Below are 24,492 nucleotides of genomic sequence, written 5' to 3'. Positions count from 1 at the left end.
CAATATTAAACGCTACAACATTCGAATCATAGGGGTTCCAGAAGAAGAAGACAAAAAGAAAGACCATGAGAAAATACTTGAGGAGATAATAGTGGAAAACTTCCCTAAAATGGGGAAGGAAATAATCACCCAAGTCCAAGAAACCCAGAGAGTCCCAAACAGGATAAACCCAAGGAGAAACACCCCAAGACACATATTAATCAAATTAACAAAGATCAAACACAAAGAACAAATATTAAAAGCAGCAAGGGAAAAACAACAAATAACACACAAGGGAATTCCCATAAGGATAACAGCTGATCTTTCAATAGAAACTCTTCAAGCCAGGAAGAAATGGCAAGACATACTTAAAATGATGAAAGAAAATAACCTACAGCCCAGATTATTGTACCCAGCAAGGATCTCATTTAAGTATGAAGGAGAAATCAAAAGCTTTTCAGACAAGCAAAAGCTGAGAGAATTCTGCACCACCAAACCAGCTCTCCAACAAACACTAAAGGATATTCTCTAGACAGGAAACACAAAAAGGGTGTATAAACTCGAACCCAAAACAATAAAGTAAATGGCAACGGGATCATACTTATCAGTAATTACCTTAAACGTAAATGGGTTGAATGCCCCAACCAAAAGACAAAGACTGGCTGAATGGATACAAAAACAAGACCCCTACATATGTTGTCTACAAGAGACCCACCTCAAAACAGGGGACACATACAGACTGAAAGTGAAGGGCTGGAAAAAGATTTTCCATGCAAATAGGGACCAAAAGAAAGCAGGAGTCACAATACTCGTATCAGATAAATTAGACTTTAAAACAAAGGCTGTGAAAAGAGACAAAGAAGGTCACTACATAATGATCAAAGGATCAATCCAAGAAGAAGATATAACAATTATAAATATATATGCACCCAACATGGGAGCACTGCAGTATGTAAGACAAATGCTAACAAGTATGAAAGGAGAAATTAACAATAACACAATAATAGTGGGAGACTTTAATACCCCACTCACACCTATGGATAGATCAACTAAACAGAAAATTAACAAGGAAACACAAACTTTAAACGATACAATAGACCAGTTAGACCTAATTGATAGCTATACGACATTTCATCCCAAAACAATGAATTTCACCTTTTTCTCAAGCGCACATGGAACCTTCTCCAGGATAGATTACATCCTGGGCCATAAAGCTAGCCTTGGTAAATTCAAAAAAATAGAAATCATTCCAAGCATCTTTTCTGACCACAATGCAGTAAGATTAGATCTCAATTATAGGAGAAAAACTATTAAAAATTCCAACATATGGAGGCTGAACAACACGCTGCTGAATAACCAACAAATCACAGAAGAAATCAAAAAAGAAATCAAAATTTGCATAGAAACGAATGAAAATGAAAATACAACAACCCAAAACCTGTGGGACACGGTAAAAGCAGTCCTAAGGGGAAAGTTCATAGCAATACAGGCACACCTCAAGAAACAAGAAAAAAGTCAAATAAATAACCTAACTCTACACCTAAAGCAACTAGAAAAAGAAGAAATGAAGAACCCCAGGGTTAGTAGAAGGAAAGAAATCTTAAAAATTAGAGCAGAAATAAATGCAAAAGAAACAAAAGAGACCATAGCAAAAATCAACAAAACCAAAAGCTGGTTCTTTGAAAGGATAAATAAAATTGACAAATCATTAGCCAGACTCGTCAAGAAACAAAGGGAGAAAAATCAAATCAATAAAATTAGAAATGAAAATGGAGAGATCACAACAGACAACACAGAAATACAAAGGATCATAAGAGACTACTATCAACAATTATATGCCAATAAAATGGACAACTTGGAAGAAATGGACAAATTCTTAGAAAAGTACAACTTCCCAAAACTGGACCAGGAAGAAATAGAAAATCTTAACAGACCCATCACAAGCACGGAAATTGAAACTGTAATCAAGAATCTTCCAGCAAACAAAAGCCCAGGTCCAGATGGCTTCACAGCTGAATTCTACCAAAAATTTAGAGAAGAGCTAACACCTATCCTGCTCAAACTCTTCCAAAAAATTGCAGAGGAAGGTAAACTTCCAAACTCATTCTATGAGGCCACCATCACCCTAATACCAAAACCTGACAAAGATCCCACAAAAAAAGAAAACTACAGGCCAATATCACTGATGAACATAGATGCAAAAATCCTTAACAAAATTCTAGCAATCAGAATCCAACAACACATTAAAAAGATCATACATCATGACCAAGTGGGCTTTATCCCCAGGATGCAAGGATTCTTCAATATCTGCAAATCAATCAATGTAATACACCACATTAACAAAATGAAAAATAAAAACCATATGATTATCTCAATAGATGCAGAGAAAGCCTTTGACAAAATTCAACATCCATTTATGATAAAAACTCTCCAGAAAGCAGGAATAGAAGGAACATACCTCAACATAATAAAAGCTATATATGACAAACCCACAGCAAACATTATCCTCAATGGTGAAAAATTGAAAGCATTTCCTCTAAAGTCAGGAACAAGACAAGGGTGCCGACTTTCACCATTACTATTCAACATAGTTTTGGAAGTTTTGGCCACAGCAATCAGAGCAGAAAAAGAAATAAAAGGAATCCAAATTGGAAAAGAAGAAGTAAAACTCTCACTATTTGCAGATGACATGATCTTCTACATAGAAAACCCTAAAGACTCCACCAGAAAATTACTAGAAATAATCAATGACTATAGTAAAGTTGCAGGATAAAAAAAAAAAAAAAAAAAGCAATAAATGCATTTCTCTTGCTCTATTTAATTTACAAGCATGAGTCTTTTATTGCTCTTCCAAATAAGGCATATCTTGAATATTATTTAACCCATGACAAATGATAAAACTTTTCATCCCATGTATTATTAACCAAATTTTTGCCTAAGGACTGACAAAAAGAGAGTCAGCAAGACATGGTAAAAGAACACTATAAACTTTGCAGCCAAACACTCAGAAAACCAATCTCTTCCACTTCCTAGTTCTGTGGATGTCAACAAATTAATTTATTCCTCTTGTCTTTGCTCTCTAAACCTATAAAACATGTACAATCCATTCTCAAATTTAATTAAAAGTTTATTATGTGCTAAAAAAAATAAAAGTTCTGGGGAAAATAGAATATTTAATGTTCAAAAATATTGTCATATTTGACCAAATATGGTCATATGTTTTTGTTTAAAGGATTTTTGTTTTCTTTTCTGGATCTTTTCTGGATCTGTTTCTCTCAATACTCTATAAATAAAACGAAAATGACAGAGAAAAAAAAATATCTCTAGCAACATGTACATTCCACGTTATTTTTATTTATTTATTTTTTATTTTAACTGGAGGCTAGTTTCTTTACAATATTTTAGTGGTTTTGCCATACACTGACATGAATCAGCTGTGGATGTACATGTGTTCCCCATCCTGAACTCCTCTCCCACCTCCCTCCCCATCCCATCCCTCTGGGTCATCCCAGTGCACCAGCCCTGAGCACCCTGTCTCATGCATCAAACCTGGACTGGCGATCTGTTTCACATATGATAATATACATGTTTCAATGCTATTCTCTCAAGTAATCCCACCCTTGCCTTCTCCCATAGAGTCCAAAACACTGTTCTTTACATCTGTGTCTCTTTTGCTGTCTCGCATATAGGGTTATTGTTACCATCTTCCTAAATTCCATATATATGCATTAGTATACTGTATTGGTGGTTTTCTTTCTGGCTTACTTCACTCTGTATATTAGGCTTTAGTTTCATCCACCTCATTAGAACTGATTTAGAAGTATTCTTTTTAATGGCTGTGTAATATTCCATTGTGTATATGTACCACAGCTTTCTTATCCATTCGTCTGCCAATGGACATTTTGGTTGCTTCCATGTGCTGGCTATTATAAACAGTGCTGCGATGAACATTGGGGTACACGTGTGTCTTTCACTTCTGGCTTCCTCAGTGTGTATGCCCAGCAGTGGGTTTGCTGGGTCATATGGCAGTTCTATTTCCAGTTTTTAAAGGAATCTCCACACTGTTCTCCATAGTAGCTGTACTAGTTTGCATTCCCACCAACAATGTCAGAGGGTTCCCTTTTCTCCACACTTTCTCCAGCATTTATTGTTTGTAGACTGTTGGATAGCAACCATTTTGACCAGTATGAGATGGTGCCGCATGGTGGTTTTGATTTGCATTTTCCTGATAATGAGTGACGTTGAGCATCTTTTCATGTGTTTGTTAGCCATCTGTATGTCTTCTTTGGAGAAATGTCTGTTTAGTTCTTTGGCCCATTTTTTGATTGGGTCGTTTATTTTTCTGGAGTTGAGCTGTAGGAGTTGCTTGTATATTTTTGAGATTAGTTGTTTGTCAGTTGCTTCATTTGCTATTATTCTCTCCCATTCTGAAGGCTCTCTCTTCACCATCCTTATAGTTTCCTTCGTTGTGCAAAAGTCTTTGAGTTTAATTAGGTTCAAATTGTTTATTTTTGCTTTTATTTACATTACTCTGGGAGGTGGGTCATAGAGGACCCTGCTGTGATTTATGTCGGAGAGTGTTTTGCCTATGTTCTCCTCTAGGAGTTTTATAGTTTCCAGTCTTATGTTTAGATCTTTAATCCATTTTGAGTTTATTTTTGTGTATGGTGTTAGAAAGTGTTCTTGTTTCATTCTTTTTCAAGTGGTTGACTGGTTTTCCCAGCACAATTGTTAAAGAGATTGTCTTTTGTCCATTGTATATTCTTGCCTCCTTTGTCATCAATAAGGTGTCCATAGGTGCATGGATTTATCTTTGGGCTTTCTATTTTGTTCCATTGATCTATATTTCTGTCTTTGTGCCAGTACCATACTGTCTTGATGACTGTAGCTTTGTAGTATAGCCTGAAGTCAGGTAGGTTGATTCCTCCAGTTCCATTCTTATTTCACAAGATAGCATTGGCTATTCGAAGTTTTTGTATTTCCATACAAATTGTGATATTATTTGTTCTAGTTCTGTGAAAGGTACCGTAGGTAGCTTGATAGCAATTGCATTGAATCTATAGATTACTTTGGGTAGTATACTCATTTTCACTATATTGATTCTTCCAATCCATGAACATGGTATATTTCTCCATCTATTTATGTCCTCTTTGATTTCTTTCCACAGTGTTTTATAATGTTCTATATATACGTCTTTTGTTTCTTTAGGTAGGTATATTCTAAGTATTTTATTCTTTTTGTTGCAATGGTGAATGGAATTGTTTCCTTAATTTCTTTATCTGTTTTCTCATTGTTCATGTATAGGAATGCAAGGGATTTCTGTGTGTTAATTTTATATCCTGAAACTTATCTATATTCATTGATTAGCTCTAGTAATTTTCTGGTGGAGTCTTTAGGGTTTTCTATGTAGAAGATCATGTCATTTGCAAACAGTGAAAGTTTTACTTCTTTTCTAATCTAGATTCCTTTTATTTCTTTTTCTGCTCTGATTGCTGTGGCCAAGACTTCCAAAACTATGTTGAATAGTAGTGGTGAGAGTGGGCACCCTTGTCTTGTTCCTGAATTTAGGGGAAATGCTTTCAATTTTTCAGCACTGAGGATAATGTTTGCTGTGAGTTTGTCGTATATAACTTTTATTACGTTGAGGTATGTTCCTTCTGTTCCTGCTTTCTGGAAAGTTTTTATAATAAATGGATGTTGCATTTTGTCAAAGGCTTTCTCTGCATCTATTGAGATAATCATATGGTTTTTATCTTTCAATTTGTTAATGTGGTGTATTACATTGATTGATTTGTGGATATTGATAAATCCTTGCATCCTTGGGATAAAGCCCACTTGGTCATGATGTATGATCTTTTTAATATGTTGTTGGATTCTGTTTGCTAGAATTTTGTTAAGGATCTTTGTATCTATGATCATCAGTGATATTGGCCTGTAGTTTTCTTTTATGTGGCATCTTTGTCTCGTTTTGGTACTAGGGTGATGGTGGCCTCCTAGAATTAGTTTGGAAGTTTACTGTCCGCTGCAATTTTCTGGAAGGGTTTCAGTAGGATCGGTGTTGGCTCTTCTCTTAATTTTTGGTAGAATTCAGCTGTGAAACCGTCTGGTTCTGGGCTTTTGTTTGCTGCAAGTTTTCTGATTATGGTTTCGATTTCCATGCTTGTGATGGGTCTGTTTAGATTTTCTATTTCTTCCTGGTTCAGTTTTGGAAAGTTATACTTTTCTAAGAATTTGTCCATTTCTTCCAGGTTGTCCATTTTATTGTCATATAGTTGCTGATAGTAGTCTCTTATGATCCTTTGTATTTCTGTGTTGTCTGTCGTGATTTTTCCATTTTCATTTCTAATTTTGTTGACTTGATTTTTCTCCCTTTGTTTCTTGATGAGTCTGGCTAATGGTTTGTCAATTTTATTTATCTTCTCAAAGAAACATCTTTTAGCTTTGTTTATTATGGTCTCTTTTGTTTCATTTGCATTTCTTTCTGCCCTAATTTTTAAGATTTATTTCCTTCTGTTAACCCTGGGGTTCTAGAGTTAGGTTATTTATTTGACTTTTTACTTATATCTTGAGGTAAGCCTGTATTGCTATAAGCCTTCACTTAGCACTGCTTTTACAGTATCCCATAGGTTTTGGGTTGTTTTGTTTTCATTTTCCTTCATTTATATGCACATTTTGATTTCTTTTTTGATTTCTTCTGTGATTTGTTGGTTATTCAGAACCGTGTTGTTCAGCCTCCATATGTTGGAATTTTTAATAGTTTTTCTCCTGTAATTGACGTCTAATCTTACTGTATTGAGGTCAGAAAAGATTTTTGGAATGATTTCAATTTTTTTTTTAATTTACCAAGGCTAGATTTATGACCCAGGATGTGATCTATCCTGGAGAAGGTTCCATGTGCACTTGAGAAAATGGTGAAATTCATTGTTTTTGGGTGAAATGTCCTATAGATGTCATTTAGGTCTAACTGGTCCATTGTATCATTTAAAGTTTGTGTTTCCTTGTTAATTTTCTGTTTAGTTGATCTATCCATAAGTGTGAGTGGGGTGTTAAAGACTCCTACTATTATTGTGTTATTGTTAATTTCCACTTTCATACTTGTTAGCATTTGCCTTACATATTGTGGTGCTCTTATGTTGGTGCATACATATTTATAATTGTTATATCTTCTTCTTGGATTGATCCATTGGTCATTATGTAGTTTCCTTCTTTGTCTCTTTTCACAGCCTTTATTTTAAAGTCTATTTTATCTGATATGAGTATTGCTACTCCTGCTTTCTTTTGGTCTCTATTTGCATCAAGTAACTTGTTCCAGCCCTTCACTTTCAGTCTGTATGTGTCCCTGCCGGGAGCCAACGTGAGGAACTCCGCCCCTGGCAAAGGTCATGAGGAAGGAGGCTCGGCATACACAAAGGTGGGATCGAGCCTCAGAAGTCCACCTGGAAATTCTTGAGTATCTATCCCCAAAACCAGAGTCTGCCTACTTTACTGCCTTGTGCTCTCACCTACACCTCTGACTTTACGGGGGTCTATCCCCCACCAACTCTTTCGGAGAGGGAGTTAACTCGGAGCTCCAGTTAATAATAATTCCTGGGCGTGACAGGAGTGTTTCAACCTACAAACTCCTCTGAAAGTTCTCTAGCCTGACTGACAAGTTTGTCTGGCCACATGTGATTGTTCACAGCCTCCCAACCGTGAAAGGCACGAGATGCTTTAAACCTTCTAAAAACAGATTCTTTTGAGAAGTTAGGAAATTATTAGTGTAGTATAGTGGGCTGATTAAAAATTGTATTGGTGAAGGGTTTTTCAGTTGTTGGGCCAATGTTTGCTGCTAAGTCTCCACATCCCCTGCCCTTATACACATTAATGAATATATAGAAGAAATAAGTATTAACCTTTGATATTAATCACGTTAGACCTTAGGCTAAGCAAATTCTTTCCTTAATTAAAACCCACTACACCCTCACCCTATAGGAATGTAAATTTATCTGGTGCCTTCGGAAGGTGGCGTCTGTTTTAGGAATAAATCACCCCTGGAGAAATAAGTGTTCTGGTTGACTGACCGCTATCACAAGGAGAGGGTCATGAATTGTTAACAGGTCCTTGGCCAGAAGATGATGTAACACCCCTAAGACCTTTGTATACATTTGTATGAAGCAACTGATTTTGATAAAGTCAGGACTGCTGACCCCGCGTGACCCTCGTGTTTCATCTCTGTGTATAAAAGCAGACCCAAAAAATAAAGAAATGGATCAGTTCCTAGAAATACTGATCTCCTCATGTCGTTCTTTCTCTCACCTTCTGGCTGAATTCCCATCTGGAGCGTGGAGGCTTGCCAAACCTACTAATTTTACCTGGGCTTCTAAGATCCGACCGGGGAGGCCTTAGTGTCTCCTCTCCTTCGAGAGAATGGGAGGATGCCTGCAGCCTATGTAGGTGATGCAAATTCCTTGTCTTGGAATTTTATTGGCTTTCCATGTAAACCAAGTTATTCAGCCTCTTTTCTCCACTGAATTTTCTCATTGAGCTATCCTTACTTAACCACTCTTTATATTTCTAGTTAATATTTAATTAAGCTATTGTTTCCTGATCAATTCCAATGCTGTCCCGCCTTCGAGTTCCCTGGATTCACTGGGGCTGGACCTTAGCATGTCCCCTGTTTTGAAGTGGGTCTTTTGTAGACAACATATATAGGGTTCTAGTTTTTGTATCCATTCAGCCAGTCTTTGTCTTTTGTTTGGGGCATTCAACCCACTTAAATTTAAGTTAATTATTGATGAGTATGATCCCATTGCCATTTACTTTGTTGTTTTGGGATCGAGTTTATACACCCTTTCTGTGTTTCCTGTCTAGAGAAGATCCTTTAGCATTTGTTGAAGAGCTGTCAAAAGCTGAATTCTCTCAGCTTTTGCTTGTCTGTAAAGCTTTTGATTTGTCCTTCACAGTTGAATGAGCTCCTTGCTGGGTACAGTAATCTGGGTTGTAGGTTTTTCTCTTTCATCACTTTAAGTATGTCCTGCTGTTCCCTTCTGGCCTGAAGAGTTTCTATCGAAAGATCAGCTGTTATCCTTATGGGAATCCTCTTGTGTGTTATTTGTTGTTTTTCCCTTGGTGCCTTTAATATTTGTTCTTTGTATTTGATCTTTGTTAATTTGATTAATGTGTGTCTTGGGGTGTTTCACCTTGGGTTTATCCTGTTTGGGACTCTCTGGGTTTCTAGGACTTCAATGACTATTTGCTTCCTCATTTTAGGGAGGTTTTCAACTATTATCACCTCAAGTATTTTCTCATGGCCTTTCCTTTTGTCTTCTTCTTCTGGGACTCCTCTGATTAGAATGTTGGGTCGTTTAGCATTGCCCCAGAGGTCTCTGAGGTTTTCCTCATTTCTTTTCATTCTTTTTTTATTTTTTCCTCTCTGCTTCATTTATTTCTACCATTCTATCTTCTGCCTCACTTATCCTATCTTCTGCCTCTGTTATTCGACTATTGGTTCCCTCCAGAGTGTTTTTGATCTCATTTATTGCATTATTCATTATTGATTGACTCTTTTATTTCTTCTAAGTCCTTGTTAGACATGTCTTGCATTTTCTCAATCCTTGTCTCCAGGCTATTTATCTGTAACTCCATTTTGTTTTCAAGATTTTGGATCTTTTTTTACTATCATTATTCTGAATTCTTTTTCAGGTAGACTCCCTATCTCCTCCTTTTTTGTTTGGTTTGGTGGGCATTTATCATGTTCCTTTACCTGCTGAGTATTTCTCTGCTTTTTCATATTGTTTAGATTGCTGTGTTTGGGGTGGCCTTTCACTATTCTGGCAGTTTGTGGTTCCTCTTTATTGTGGAGGTTCCTCTCTGTGGGTGGGGTTGGATGGTTGGCTTGTCAAGGTTTCCTGGTTAGGGAATCTTGTGTTGGTGTTCTGGTGGGTGGAGCTGGATTTCTTCTGTCTGGAGTGCAATAAAGTGTCCAGCAGTGAGTTTTCGGATGTCTATGGGTTTGGTGTGACTTTGGGCAGCCTGTATATTGAAGTTCAGGGCTAAGTTCCTGCGTTGCTGGAGAATTTGCATGGCTTGTCTTGCTCTGGAACTTGTTGGCTCTTGGGTGGTGCTTGGTTTCAGTTTAGGTATGGAGGCTTTTGGATGAGCTCTTATCAATTAATGTTCCCAGGAGTCAGGAGTTCTCTGGTATTCTCAGGTTTTGGACTTAAGGCTCCTGCCTCTGGTTTTCAGTCTTATTCTTACAATAAGACTGAAGACTTCTCCATCTATACAGCACCAATGATAAAACACCTAGGTTAATGATGAAAAGCTCCTCCACAATGAGGAACACCTGGAGAAGTTCACAGAATTACATGGAGAAGAGAAGAGGGAGAAGGGAGATAGAGGTGACCAGGAGTAGGAGAGGGGGAATCAAAAGGGGAGAGAGCAAGCTAGCCAGTAATCAATTCCCTATGTGCTCTCCACAGTCTGGACCCCTTAGAGAGGTTCACGGAGTCACAAAGAGAAGAGAAGAGGAAGGAAGGAGACAGAGGTGACCAGGAGAAGAAAAGGGTGAATGAAAAGGGGAGAGACAGATCCAGGCACTAATCAGGTCCCTAAGTATTCTCCACAGTCCGGAACACACAAAGAGATTCACAGAGTTGGGTAGAGAAAAGAAGGGAGAGGGAGGAGATAGAAGCGACCTGGTGGAGACAAAGCAGAGTCAAAAAGGGAAGAGAGCAATCAAACCAGTAGTCACACTCCCAAGTAAAAATGGGTACTGAAGATTGGGTTCTTAAAGGCACAAAATTGATAACAAATACCAAAAAGCAAAGATTAAACATCTAGAGTAGAGGTTAGACTCTGAAAAATACAATATTAGAAAAACAAAACAAAGTCACAAAAATTATGAAATATATATATGAAGTTTGCTTTAAATATAGGGTTTTTTTTTTGTTTTTTTTGTTTTTTGTTTTTTTTTTTTTTGCAAGGTAATAGGTTATAAAAATGAAAATTAAAGGAGTAATGTCAGGGGACATTCAGCTTTAAGGAATCCAATATGTTATTCTTTTCTTTTGTGTGCCATTTCTCAAGGATTCTCTATTCCTCATCAGTTGCTGCAGGAACGAGCAGAGCTTCATACAGTTTCTGGGACTGAGATCCTGAGAAAGGGCACCTGCTTGGTCCCTTCATTGACTCCCGCCATTGACCTCACTCAAAAGTGATCTGCTCAGTTATGCCCCTCTCACTCAGGACATGCAATGCTTTCTGGCCCTTTGAGGATTGTTATTTGCTTGGCTTTGTTTTTGCTCCTTTTTTTGTTGTTGTTGTTTTTACTGCCTAAAGCTGCCTTGTATGAAGATATATAAACATTCTTTTCTGCAAACAAAGCACCATTGTTTCACTCGAGACTTGGGTCCCCTGCATCCCTCTTCTCATTGACTCCAGTCTCCAGGTCCCAGTATACAAAGACCATGACAGAGTAATAGATAACTTAAAAAATTAAATACTTAAATAATGATAATAGTAAAAATATATCTAGGAATTTCTCTGGAGCTGTTGTGGGCAGTGTGGGGTCAGTTCAGTTTCAGATAGTTCCTTGATCCAGCTTATACTTATACTTCTCAAGATTTATAGGCCCCTTCCAATGTAGTTGCTGTTACCTACAGGGTTTTAATCTGTTGCACCTGTCACTCCCAAAGCAGTTCCCTCTGTTTATTTTAGCTTCTTCCGTTTGCTGTTCTCTTCAGTGTCTAATTTCTGTCCTGACACAATGGGGCGAAGGTGGTCACTTATTTAGGCTCAGTTGTTCAGTACTGCTGTGGGGACAGAGGAAGACTGCAAACAAATATCACTGGCATGTGTGGGGAGTGCTTACAGTGTCTTGGCCACATGGTGCATGCACTTTCCCACTCTACACTTCTCAGGCTCTAGGATGCTCTGCCAGAGAACTATCTGAGGCGGGCCCTGGGTTGGGTGCACTTCCAGGGTCTAAGCCGCTCAGGTTCAGGTTCTCAGGTTGTCCACAAAGGGGCAGACTCTGTTGGGCCTGCGTTTTGTGCCCTTCCCAGGTCTGAGCAGCTCAGGCAAACAGGTGGTTGGTGAGTGCTGTCTCCCCAGGTGGGGAATGTGTCTTATCACCTCCCTGGTCCCAGCCGCTCGGTTTCCTGGGTGGCAGCGGGTGCGCCCATCTCCAGTGTGCCATATGTCTTTTCTGGGGAGCTGATCTCTGGCTGCGACCCTCCTGGCAGAAGTCAACCATCCAGAATCCCAAGGGGGTTTGATTAGCAACTGGGTGCCTGCTTGCAGCTTGGTAGAGGATGCCTCTCTGGGGCCAAGTTTGCCTCTTTCCAGCTCTGGCTGCCCCGCTCCTGCCTCCCTGTCTCCAGTGGGGGATGGGCCGACCCACAGCCATCTAGCTCACCTCTGGTATTCACTCAGTCCTTTGTTTTTTGAGTGGGCTTGGCAGTGCCTTAGGTTAGGGCTTTTTGCAGGATACTTCTCTCTCTCTCTTCCCCACCCCCCCTCTGGCTATCCCACAGTTTGGGTTGCTATCTCATGTTAGTTCCCTAAGATTGCCCCCTCAGGGCATTCAGGCCCAGTTCTTAGTCTAAGCAGTGCAGCCTGCACCTCCCTGTCCCACTTGCTGATGGTGGATGCAAGGGCAGGGAGTTCCAGTTAGGCACATGATCTGTGGGTTTTATTTATTTATGTATTTATTTTTCCTCCCGGTTATGTTGTCCTCTGAGATTCCAAAACTCCCCACAGACCCAGCGGTGAGAGTGTTTCCTGGTATTTGGAAACTTCTCCCCTTTTAAGACTCCTGTCTATTCTGCCTGTCCTATTCCTCTGTCATCTTAGGACCATGCCCCCCACCCCATATTATTTTTAAGAAACTTTATTAATTTCAGTGTTTATAGATGTTAAATTACCCTGTCAATTCTTTGTTATACATGTGAAACTAACATGTAAATTCTTCCATATAGAAAAGTTAGTCATTGTGGTTACTTGATTTTTTTAGTTGGTTTTTTTTTTCCCCCGATGTGAATATTGAGTCCTTGTTGATCATCATAAATGTATTTGAAAACTTTTAAACCTTCAACTTGGATAATCATAGTTTTACTTCTTTTTTTATATCTAGGTCATTCCTTTAATCTTTACCTGCCATTCCAGAAGACATAGATAAGAAGTTAGAGTCGTTAGTGTGCTGTTTACAGGGAAAGAGGCAGTAAACCATGTGAATGTTCAAATAGAGTTGTAAAAAATTCATTTATTCTTGAAGGATAATTGCTTTCCAAATTTTGTTGTCTTCTGTCAGACATCAACAAGAATCAGACTTAGGTACACCCATGTCCCCTCCCCCGCAAAGCCCTCTCCAATCTCCCTCTCCATCCCACCCTTCTAAATTGTTGAAGAGCCCCTCTTTGAGTTCCCTGAGTGATAGGGCAAATTCCCATTGGCTATCTATTTTACATATGGAATTGTTAGTTTCCATGTTACTCTTTCCATCCATCTCACCCTCTCCCCTCTTCCCCTTCACCCGTGTCTCTAAGTCTTTTCTCTCTGTCTGTTTCTGCATTGCTGCCCTGCAAATAAATCCGTCAGTACCATCTGTCTAGACTCCATACATATGCGTTCAGCTCAGATCACATCACATCAGTCACTCAGTCGTGTCCGACTCTTTGCGACCCCATGAATCACAGTGCGCCAGGCCTCCCTGTCCATCACCAACTCCCGGAGTTCACTCAGACTCATGTCCATCGAGTCAATGATGCCATCCAGCCATCTCATCCTCTGTCGTCCCCTTCTCCTCCTGCCCCCAATCCATCCCAGCATAAGAGTCTTTTCTAATGAGTCAACTCTTCACATGAGGTGGCCAAAGTACTGGAGTTTCAGCTTTAGCATCATTTCTTCCAAAGAAATCCCAGGGCTGATCTCCTTCAGGTTGGACTGCAAGCAATTATCTCCTTGCAGTCCAAGGGACTCTCAAGAGTCTTCTCCAACACCACAGTTCAAAAGCATCAATTCTTTAGCCCTCAGCTTTCTTCACAGTCCAACTCTCACATCCATACATGACCACAGGAAAAACCATAGCCTTGACTAGACGAACCTTTGTTGGTAAAGCAATGTCTCTGCTTTTGAATATGCTATCTAGGTTGGTCATAACTTTCCTTCCAAGGAGTAAGCGTCTTTTAATTTCATGGCTGCAGTCACCATCTGTAGTGATTTTGGAGCCCCAGAAAATAAAGTCTGACACTGTTTCCACTGTTTACCCATCTATTTCCCATGAAGTGGTGGGACCAGATGCCATGATCTTCGTTTTCTGAATGTTGAATTTTAAGCCAACTTTTTGACTCTCCACTTTCACTTTCATTAAGAGGCTTTTAGTTCCTCTTCACTTTCTGCCATAAGAGTGGTGTCATCTGCATATCTGAGGTTATTGATATTTTTCCTGGCAATCTTGATTCCAGTTTGTGTTTCTTCCAGTCCAGCGTTTCTCATGATGTACTCTGCATATAAGTTAAATAAACAGGGTGACAATATACAGCCTTGACGAACTCCTTTTCCTATTTGGAACCAGTCTGTTGTTCCATGTCCAGTTCTAACTGTTGCTTCCTGACATGCATACGAATTTTCAAGAGGCAGGTCAGGTGGTCTGGTATTTCCATCTCTTTCAGAATTTTCCACAGTTTATTGTGATCCACACAGTCAAAGTCTTTGGCATAGTCCATAAAGCAAAAATAGATGTTTTTCTGGAACTCTCTTGCTTTTTCTATGATCCAGCAGATGTTGGAATTTGATCTCTGGCATAATTAAGTGTAAAATAAGGTAGATATACCTTTTCTTAATAATATATTTGTATGTTGAAAAATAGTCATGTAAGGATGTGAGAGTTGGACTGTGAAGAAATCTGAGTGCTGAAGAATTGATGCTTTTGAACTGTGGTTTTGGAGAAGACTCTTGAGAGTCCCTTGGACTGCAAGGAGATCCAATCAGTCCATCCTAAAGGAAATCAGTCCTGGGTGTTCATTGGAAGGACTGATGTTGAAGCTGAAACGCCAATATTTTGGCCACCTGATACCAAGAGCTGACTCATTTGAAAAGACCCTGATGTTGGGAAAGATTGAGGGCAGGAGGAGAAGAGGACGACAGAGGATGAGATGGTTGGATGGCATCACTGACACAATGGACATGATTTTGGGTAGAGTCCAGGAGTTGGTGATGTACAGGAAGGCCTGGTGCTGCAGTTCATGAAGTCGCAAAGAGTCAGACATGACTGAGCGACTGAACTGAATTCAACTGGTGTTGAAAAAATAATTATTGGTAAAGTTCTTATGGAATACAGAATATGTAATAGAAGTTGAGTGAATCAAAATCAGTAATACTAGGCAATTAAAAAGGAGAAGAAATGAGACACACAGGTTTACATCTCTTCATGAATGGCGGTGATGTGTGAGATACTGTAAGCTGTGAAGGACTAGCGAGTTTCAGGGGAGAGGAGGACATGGAACTGATTCTCTGAAGAAAGACTTTGTACAAGCTAGTCTGAGTTGTATTCTTACTTGCATTCTAATAAATGGAGACTTTGTTTTCACATTTTTCAAATTGGTCTTCTGCTGCTTTGAGCCTCAATAATGAGACTTGTCAAAGAGCCAGGCATTTGAAAGTTGATGGTCAGTGTGCGTTGGTGTCCCATTCAATGACCAAAAATCAGTCAGCATCCATAGAATTTGGACAGAAGACCATAATAGATAAAACGAAGATGAAGACTGCAGTGGTGTTCCCAATAGGGAATTACTCTCTCTGTCAGCTATGCAAGTCGGAGCTGCCAGGAAACAGAGGAAGCAAAGAAGGTAATGCAGAAGCCTAGAGCACTCAGCTGTGGGCCGCCTGGGCATGATCTTACCGTCCTTTTGATGGTTCCAAATTAGATTTTGTAGCAAAGTCTACCTTGTGCTGACTCCTTTTATGCAACCTACAGCCAATCAATACCTCTTAGCAAGGTGTTTGCATTCTACTCCTGACCATCAGTTCAGTTCAGTTTAGTTGCTCAGTCGTGTCCGATTCTTTGTGACCCCATGAATCACAGTGCGCCAGGCCTCCCTGTCCATCACCAACTCCCAGAGTTCACTCAGACTCATGTCCATCGAGTCAGTGATGCCATCCAGCCATCTCATCCTCTGTCGTCCCCTTCTCCTCCTGCCCCCAATCCCTCCCAGCATCAGAGTCTTTTCCAACGAGTCAACTCTTCACATGAGGTGGCCAAAGTACTGGAGTTTCAGCTTTAGCATCATTCCCTCCAAAGAAATCCCAGGGCTGATCTCCTTCAGAATGGACTGGTTGGATCTCCTTGCAGTCCAAGGGACTCTCAAGAGTCTTCTCCAACACCACAGTTCAAAAGCATTAATTCTTTAGCCCTCAGCCTTCTTCACAGTCCAACTCTCACATCCATACATGACCACAGGAGAAACCATAGCCTTGACTAGACAAACCTTTGTCAGCAAAATAATGTCTCTGCTTTTGAATATGCTATCTATGTTGGTCATAACTTTCCTTCCAAGGAGTAAGCGTCTTTTAATTTCATGGCTTCAGTCACCATCAGCAATTATTTTGAAGCACCAAAAAATAAAGTCTGACACTTTCCACTGTTTTCCCATCTATTTCCCATGAAGTGATGGGACCGGATGCCATGATCTTCATTTTCTGAATGTTGAGCTTTAAGCCAACTTTTTGACTCTCCACTTTCACTTTCATCAAGAGGCTTTTAGTTCCTCTTCACTTTCTGCCATAAAGGTGGTGTCATCTGCATATCTGAGGTTATTGATATTTCTCCTGGCAATCTTGATTCCAGTTTGTGTTTCTTCCAGTCCAGCATTTCTCATGATGTACTCTGCATATAAATTAAATAAGCAGGGTGACAATATACAGCCTTGACGTACTCCTTTTCCTATATGGAACCAGTCTGTTGTTCCATGTCCAGTTCTAACTGTTGCTTCCTGACCTGCATACAGATTTCTCAAGAGGCATAGTAATACAATAAATAACAAAGAGAGTTAACAAAAAGTAAGTTCGTTTAAGCTAGAATTTAGCATACACCTGAGAATGGGTAGCAGGATTATGTTTAGAACTCTGGGACTAGTTGGGAGACTAGGTAGCCATCTAGAGACTGCCTTCTTAAAACCAGACTTCATAGCAATGTTTTTATATGGCTGTCAATTCATAAGTATTAGTTATGATTATATTCAGTATAACTGCAAAAGCAACTCTGATACTAAATACTAAAATATTTCTTGTGTTTTCTGTGACTTCATATTTTTTAGAATTGGCTATCCCAGAGGGAATGGGAGTCGTGGGACATTTGCTACATAGTACCTCCTTCTTAGCTGTGTCCACATAGTATATCACCTTGTTTTAGTATTTGTAATGAATTAAGAGTTCACATGGGAGGTTGCTATAAAGGAGTGATGTATCACTTAAAAGCAGTATATAGAAAGTCAATTCTGATTCTACTAGGATGCCCAGTCTGTTGAGTAACCACATCTAATAATGTGTTGTCTGTAATACCAATTAATGTAGCACCCTTAATCAGTCATATGGTCAGGACTATGGTAAGAAATCATCCACTGTTTCTTTTTTCACTCCTGTACTTTTTTCTTTTCTATTCTCCCCTTGCATTTACAGAATATTTTCAGTTATCTCCTAGAATAGTGACTACAGGCTCCAAACTCAATGTGTTTTGTCTTTTTTTCTTTTAATCTATACAACTGAGTCGTTTGCTCTTGTCTCTCCATGAGCTTGGTAGATCCAGGAAAAACAAGTTCAAATAAAATGCCTACATGAGTCCCTTCAACACTGGACGATGTGAGATAGGAAAACTAAAAAATAGATAGAATCCACTTCAGTCAGTTCATGTTGATCATTTTCTTCTCAGTCAATACATTTTATAAAATAATGAGCAGTTATTTTATCCTTCAGGGTCCCTGGATTTGTACATGTATTGGTTTCTTAAAGATTTATTCTATACTGTACCCTGAAAGTTTTATATCCTAAATATTTCTGTAAACACTCCCTCACTTCAGGCCTGCATTACCTTGTTATTCCCAGTATTAATGCCTTCAGATTCGCCTTCCTCTGGTTATTCATATGCCCTTCAGATTCCTCCCTCCCGTGGTGTTTAGAATCACCAATCTCAAAAGCACACGTGACCATGAGGCACTCTGAGTCACATTAATGTCTAGACTTCTTAAAGTGCCACTGATTCTCTCATAATCTGACTTCTGCCTGACCCTCTATCTCTAGCCTTTTCAGTCCTTTGCACTAGAATTCTGAACTACTGCTGGCGCCTTCACCACTTGTCCCTGTTGTTGTTGTTCAGTTGCTCAGTCGTGTCTGATTCTATGCAGCCCCAGGGACCACAGCACACCAGGCTTCCCTGTCCTTCACCATCTCCTGGTGCTTGCTCAACTCACGTTCATGGAGTCGGTGATGCTATCCAACCATCTCATCATCTGTCATTCCCTTCTCCTCATGACTTCAACCTTTCCCAGCATCAGGGTATTTTCTAATGAGTCAGCTCTTCAAATCCAGTGGCCAAAGTACTGGGGCTTCAGCACCAGCCTCAGTCTTTCCAATGAATGTTCAGAACTGATTTTGTTTAGGATTGACTGCTTGGATCCCCTTGCAGTCCACGGGACTGTCATGAGTCTTTTCGAACACCACAGTTGAAAAGCATCAGTTCTTCGGTGCTCAATCTTCTTTTTTGTCCAATTCTCATATCCATACATGACTACTCGAAAAGCCTTTGCTTTGACTAGACAGATGGACCTTTGTCGGCAGAGTAACGTCTCTGCCTTTTAAAATGCTAAGTTTGTCATATCTTACCTTCCAAGGAGCAGGCATCCTTTAATTCCATGACTGCAGTCACCATCTGCATTGATTTTGGAGCCGAAGAAAATAAAGTCTGTTTCTGTTCTCATTGTTTCCCCATCTCTTTGCCATGAAGTGATGGGACTGGATGCCATGACCTTCGTCAGCCCCATCCCTTCACTTTGGACAAATATCTACCCTGTGGTGTGTGTGCTTCTCTTCCCATCTTGCTACAGCCTGAAATGCTCTCCCTCTCCTGCCCTCTGTTCCGTTGAACTTTGTAAGTCTTCACTCAGGCATTCTCTCTAGAAAAGCCATCCCTGACATATTTCCCTACATTTTTTCATTAAACTCCAGTGCCTAGTACTGAGTGGAAACCCAAGAAATAATTATTGAATAAGAGACACTGGGCTCTGTATCAACCTAGAGGGGTGGGATGGGGAGGGAGAAGAGAAGGAGGTTCAAAAGGGGTGATATATGTGTACCTAAGATCATGGCATCTGGTCCCATCATTTCATGGGAAGTAGATGGGGAAACAGTGAAAACAGTGTCAGACTTTATTTTTTGGGGCTCCAAAATCACTGCAGATGGTGACTGTAGCCATGAAATTAAAAGACACTTACTCCTTGGAAGGAAAGTTATGACCAACCTAGATAGCATATTCAAAAGCAGAGACATTACTTTGCTGACAAAGGTCCGTCTAGTCAAGGCTATGATTTTTCCTGTGGTCATGTATGGATGTGAGAGTTGGACTGTGAAGAAGGCTGAGGGCCGAAGAACTGATGCTTTTGAACTGTGGTGTTGGAGAAGACTCTTGAGAGTCCCTTGGACTGCAAGGAGATCCAACCAGTCCATTCTGAAGGAGATCAGCCCTGGGATTTCTTTGGAAGGAATGATGCTAAAGCTGAAACTCCAGTACTTTGGCCACCTCATGCGAAGAGTTGACTCGCTGGAAAAGACTCTGATGCTGGGAGGGGTTGGGGGCAGGAGGAGACGGGGACGACAGAGGATGAGATGGCTGGATGGCATCACTGACTCAATGGATGTGAGTCTGAGTGAACTCTGGGAGTTGGTGATGGACAGGGAGGCCTGGCGTGCTGTGATTCATGGGGTCACAAAGAGTCGGACATGACTGAACTGAACTGAACTGAATTGATGGATGATTCATGTTGAGCTTTGACATAAAACAATAAAATTCTGTAAAACAGTTATCATTCAATAAAAAAAAATTAAAAAAAAAAAACAACAAACGCTATATATACTGAGGTGACTTTTAAGAGCTTGTCCTCTGCAGTCTAGAAGCCAAGAGGTTAGACATGTAAAGAAATAATTTACAGTTCAGATCTATGTCTATCACTAGGAAAATCTAGAAAGATACACTAGAAAAATCTTTAAAGGGAGCTACAAGGAAAGGCATACCTCTATCAGGGGAAAGATGGGAGTAATCAAAGACAACTTCACAAAGCAGGTTGAGCCTTAAAAATGAAAAATAATTCGTCAGAAAAGTAGAGGGAAGCATTTCAGATGAAGGAACTGATAAAAGCTAAAAAGGAAGAGGAATTTTGTAAACCATGAATACTGTTGCAGCTGATGCTTGGCATGTTGTTAAAAAGGTCCTGTTATGAAGTAGAGAAGAGAATGTATGATGACTTTATGTGTCTGTCCTGTATTTTGTTTGATTTCTGATTGTTTTGTTCACTGCTGTTTGGATCAATCTGTGACTGAATCTTTGAGCTGTTTGTGTGCCTATAACCTGGTGACATCTGGTATTTCCCAAATGGTTTGTTGACATTTTTAGGTCATTGGAAGTAGTTCTTAAATAAGTAAATATTCAGCTGAAGATTAAGATTGATTTAATCTGTCACTTCATACAATGTTTTAGATCTATGTTTTAAATGAGGAGTATGTCTTTTATCTAAAAATTCTAAGTAATTTTAACTAAACATGCAGATCTGTCAAGAGAACCAGACTTGGAAACGATAACAGAGGAAGAACAAGGAAAGCTTGATGAAGATGAGAATAACCATGCATAGGTATGTAAAACTGTAAATTTCAATATCTGGTGTAGTACTGTATGAGAAAATGTATATGAAACAAGGCAAATTAGAATGGAAAGATAAGTTAAAACCCATCACAAATGAGTTAAAGCAGAAGTTCAGTGAAATTTTGTGAGGAATATCAAATTACCATTTGTCCTGAGGAAGATCCACTACGTGATAATCCTAAGGAAGGAGCAAACCAAAAGGAAATATCTCCTAATCTCACAAATAACATACCTGATTTGAGGAAAAAGATGCATTTGGAGTATCTTTCTCTGTAATATTCCAAGCATTTCCTGAACAAAAAGAACCCTGTCTCAAATGTTCATCCGTGGTCTGTAAACTCTGGGTCCCTTGGATAGACTTGTGGGTCATCTTCAAAGTTTTGTTTTGTTTTTTCCCTAAAAATAAAGTAGACTTTGAAAATATCAACTAGACATTGAACATGTGTTTATGAAAATTGAGGAGAGTTTTTATAATGATACAGAAAATAAAAAATGTAGGGGAGCTGGTAGCTGTATTCAAAGTGAAAGACCAAGAGATTGATATGCAAATGTCACAAAATATGAGGCAAGATCCCACTAATAGGAAATTAGACATGAGACAGGCATGCCATTCTAGTCTGTGATTTGTCTACCCTGGTAAGATGAAACATAGAATTCAAATAAAAATTCACGTTCCCCTTGCTGTTGTTAAAATACTGATCTGAAAAATAAAGCAATACAGGACTGATTCCAGAAGCCACTGCATGCAGATAATTACAGCACTAGTGACAATAAAAGCATGGAACCCGAATTAGAAAATGAGAATTCTTCTCCACCTAATAGTCAAGGCGAATCTGAAGTGTATGTAAATGAAGAATTAGAGAAGGATATACAGAGGTTAAGAATGAAATAGACATGTTTCAAGTAGAGTTTCTGGCTCTGGAAAAAGAGAAAATTTAACTTCCAAAAGAGTTTCTAATTTTCTCTTGCTTTTGTTTTTCTCTTTCTTGATGATGTGGTCCATTTTGATTTTCCATTTATGAATAAAGTGGGGTCATCCAAAGAGGTAATTGTGTAAAAATCGATTACTATCTCAATAACAGGAATTCAAGAAACTATTTTCATGGTTTTTGTTCTTCAATAAATTCTAATATCTAATTCTTCTCCATTAGTCTTCATATGGACTGGAAAACTCATTTAGCTATGTACCATGTGGTCTTCTGAACCAGAATAAGCACCAAGGAAATTGCTTAAGAAGAATAATCAGCTAGGGTTTTGCGTCTTTTTTTTCCCCCCCTTTAACTCTCTTGGGTTAAATATAAGTTATATTTCCATAGAATGGGAATAAAACACTGACTGAGAGATGGGACATGAACATGTGTTCCCTCTAATCTCTTCATTGTGGTTGAATATGTTTGATCTTCTCTGCTTTCCGCAGTCGCTGGACACTTAGATTTCCAGCATGGCTGCTTCAGGATCTTTTTAATAACAAATATGTGTGCTCCCACGTATGCTTTAATCAGCAGTCTCAGATGTTTCTTTTGAGACAGACCTTTCCATTATGTTGTTTACTAAAATGTAGAAAGTTTTGACATGTGTGATTTTGTTACACAGAGAGTGTGTATGTGTGTGTGAAAGTTTCTCAGTCGTGTCCAACTCTTTGCGAACCCTTGGACTGTAGCCTTCCAGGCTCCTCTGCCCATGGAATTCCCCAGGCCAGAAAGAATACCAGAGTGGCTAGCTGTTCCCTTCTCCAGAGGATCTTTCTAACCCAGGGATCGAACGCAGGTCTCCCACATTGAAGGTGGATTCTTTAATATTTGAGCCACCAGGGAAGCCCATAGGTAGTATAAACCCTGAGCAAAAAAGAAAAAAAAAATGTTTATCTACAAAGGAGAACACTGAGTTCTGAGATGCTGTGAGATTTTTCTTTCTTCAGTAATAGGTTTTTAAAATTGTTTGCTCTTTTGTTTTGACTGAGTTTGAACAGCAGGCAAAAAGACAAAAAAAGAAAAAGAAAAAGAAACAAAAAAAACTCTATGTATTCTCCTGTTTAAAAAAAAAAAAAAATGAGCCCTACCCCCAACTAAGGCATTAAGTTACTGTGCCAGAGTCACACTTTTAACTTATCTGATTAATCTGATGAATTCATTTGGTAACATATAACATTCAACATTCCAGAATTGTATCATCTCTTTTGGTGCCATAAAATGCTAGGGAGTGCCAGTTTAGGGGCCTTAAACAAAACCTTGAACATTTTTTTTATTTTATTGCTGTTTTTGGTAAATAGTGGGGCAATACTAGGTAGTTATTTCTATACCCTCTATCTGTAAGGTTTGATGGTTATTGAATGTGGAATTGGGAAGCATTACTTATATTCCAGAATTCCACACTAACTAACAACTCCTCAGTTTCATTCTGTTCCTTGTGTTTTGGTAAACTCTGGTTCATTTAATTTAGTGAACACTGTCACTATTTTGCTATCTCCCGGATCCAAGTGAAAAACGAATTATAAAAGGCAGAGGGGAAAGAATAGCTTTAGTGCAGAGAGAAGAATGTTTCCTTTCTGAGGCACGAAGGTGTCACATCCTCTACATCCAGCTGTTTAATGGAAAATCCAGGTGGTAAAGACCAAAGAGGACAGATTTTGTGTCTTTGTCTTTTTATTTCTCTGTCTCTGCCAGTCAGATGGGGAAGACTGAATAAGAATAATTGCATTTTATTAAGAAAGCCATTTTTGAAATGTTTGGGAATTTTGTTTCTTTTCCTCAAACAGAAAGGAGCAGATTTTACAAAAATTTAAGTGACTTGTGATAAAATTAAAATAAACACAAAAATATTTTAATCACTTAAATTCAGGGTGAGCACTGAGTCAAATAAGAAAATTGAAAACAAAGATCTTTATAATCAATGCATAGCAATTATTCTTAGTGTCAATCTTCCATTAAAGGTTGAAGAAGAAAAGAAGCACAAAAGAGTGAAGTGGACATATCAGAGAACATATGTGATGCTGCTGATGAGAGTGGATTGTTTCAGCAGAGAAAGAGTGGAGGAAACAGCAACCAGTAGTTTCCTGCTATGCAGAATGAGGGTTCTGATAGGTAATCCTATATCAATATTTAACAGCATGTCCCTTGTTATTTCCCTATAAAATAATTTCTAACTTGAGCTAATGTTTATGATATACAGATTTTATATTTTACAAGAGAAATAGTTATTTTTAATACTCTTGTCCTTTAGCCTTATTACTAGAGTTCCTTTGTTAGCATACCACCATGTAAAATATTAGAGTATTCTGGATTTGACTGCATATTTGCCCTAATCAGTGTGTTGTATATTTAAATTTGTTTTGTCACTGATGAACATCCTTTCATTTCAGTTTGAGGACTTCTTTCAGCATTTCTCATGAGGCGGAACTAGTGGCGATGAACTCCATCAGGTTTGCTTTGTCTGGGACAGTTTTTATTTCTCTTTCATTTCTGAAAGACAACTTTCCTGGAAAGAGTACTCTTGGCTGGCAGGTTTTTCTCTCTTAGCACTTTGAGTATGTCCATGGATGAAGGCCAAATTGCTGTTGGTGGCGGGAGAACCCGGGAGGCATCTGTCTTTCAGCCATGATGCTGCTGTTGCCGCATCATGTGGGTGGTTTA

The sequence above is a fragment of the Bos indicus genome, chromosome 1, assembly GCF_029378745.1.
Source record: "Bos indicus isolate NIAB-ARS_2022 breed Sahiwal x Tharparkar chromosome 1, NIAB-ARS_B.indTharparkar_mat_pri_1.0, whole genome shotgun sequence".
NCBI lineage: Eukaryota > Metazoa > Chordata > Mammalia > Artiodactyla > Bovidae > Bos > Bos indicus.
This window is presented reverse-complemented; position numbering follows the sequence as displayed.